Source organism: Dermacentor silvarum, chromosome 8 (assembly GCF_013339745.2).
Source record: "Dermacentor silvarum isolate Dsil-2018 chromosome 8, BIME_Dsil_1.4, whole genome shotgun sequence".
Lineage (NCBI taxonomy): Eukaryota > Metazoa > Arthropoda > Arachnida > Ixodida > Ixodidae > Dermacentor > Dermacentor silvarum.
This window is the reverse complement of record NC_051161.1, coordinates 143,753,214-143,754,745: the sequence shown is the minus strand read 5'-3', so window position 1 is coordinate 143,754,745 and position 1,532 is coordinate 143,753,214. Positions and strand designations below refer to the sequence as shown.

The window sequence follows — 1,532 nt, the reverse complement described above, 5'->3', positions numbered from 1 at the left end:
AAAATAAATAAATAGACTTTGTGGTGGCGTTTTTTTCCATGAGTGCGGGCAGAGCCTCCAGACTGCGATTTATCTGCGGCTGAAGGAGTGGGAGGGGTGGCGGTAGTAGTTGTAGTGAGTCGGACAGGGAATATTGTTATTCCTAAAGACAGTCCGCCTCAAGCAGTGAGAATGAAAGCCGCCCTCCACCACTTCTTGCAGCGACTCATTCCTCTTTTTTTTTTTCCTTTTTTTTTTCTTGCTGGGTGAATGTGATGACCCTTTCGCATGAGGAGAACCGACGTCAGCATTTCTTGCTCCATCACAAGGAACAAGGAACACTCAGTTCATTTGCATCGTAAAGAAAGGGAAAAAAATACATCCGTCGAGCCGGATTCGAACCAGCGACCTATGGATGCCTGTCTTGGCGGTGCCTCTACAGTCCACCGCTCTACCAACTGAGCTATCGACGGAACGGCAACAGCGTGCCTGAAGTTAATTGAAGGAAGGCGAGAATAAGGATGGGCGTGACACTGGTTCACCGGTGTCGCCGAAATTTTTACCGACGCAGATTGGCTTGAACGTAGGCTGGCAATTAACGACACGCTAAGAAATTCTAACCAGATTTAAGAGAGCAAAAATACCGCATTAGTTACGCTATATTCATACTGTGGCCAAATATGTAGAGCTGTTTTAGCGGAGAGCCGACATTCTCTAAATAAGAAACACGCACTACCGCCGACATTGCAGTGGTCTTACCGTCAATTGGTAGCCTAGCTCTATCCGTGATTTTCGTTCGTCGCGTTCGATAATCATTCGGGGTGTTTATAAAATCGTGGAACGCTGTCTATACGAGCCCTTGTAGCAAGACCTGATAGAATACTCGGTAGGAACAGGCTTAAAGCATTTTTCTATACAGGTGATTCTTCTCTTTGCGTACACCGGTTCAGTTGACCTTTCACCGAACTCGAATAATGTACAGAACTAAAAACAAGAACGCGTGAACACACCAGTGACACCCGGTAGCATGTGCTGGCTCCTTTTGACAGGCGTGGCGTGGTTATATTATTGTACGGTAAGCCTGCCATATGGTACCCGCGCTGTTTTTAAGTATCTAATATAATAAATGCGAAGCATTTCTTGGCGAACATTTGCTACTTTGACCGTATCTATCTATCTATCTATCTATCTTTCTATCTATCCATCTATCTATCTATCTATCTGTCTATCTATCTATCTATCTATCTATCTATCTATCTATCTATCTATCTATCTATCTATCTATCAACTAACTATCTAGCCGCCTACGACTTTGTGCTCTCATGGTAGTTTTATTAAATTGGTATGTACCAAAGTTGGCATACTTAACAAGAGTATATAACGAACATAAATGACATGTCATAACATTAATATCATGACATGCGTGTAATGTAGGTCATGAAACAGCTGCCTACGTCTTGGTGCTCTCATTGTCGTTTCGTTAACTTGGTAGGTGCCAAAATAATATGTTATGAAAGTGCATGAAAGTTTCTAAAAGTGTATGAAAGTGTATA

General features: G+C 42.6%; 1 non-coding gene across 1 annotated transcript; it reads right to left on the bottom strand.

The window, feature by feature from the left end:
- Positions 1 to 360: 360 nt before the first annotated feature.
- On the bottom strand, positions 361 to 452 carry Trnay-gua (transfer RNA tyrosine (anticodon GUA)). The gene is given in 2 exon segments: positions 361 to 396; positions 416 to 452. It is a non-coding gene; the product is annotated as a tRNA-Tyr (tRNA).
- Positions 453 to 1,532: the final 1,080 nt, after the last annotated feature.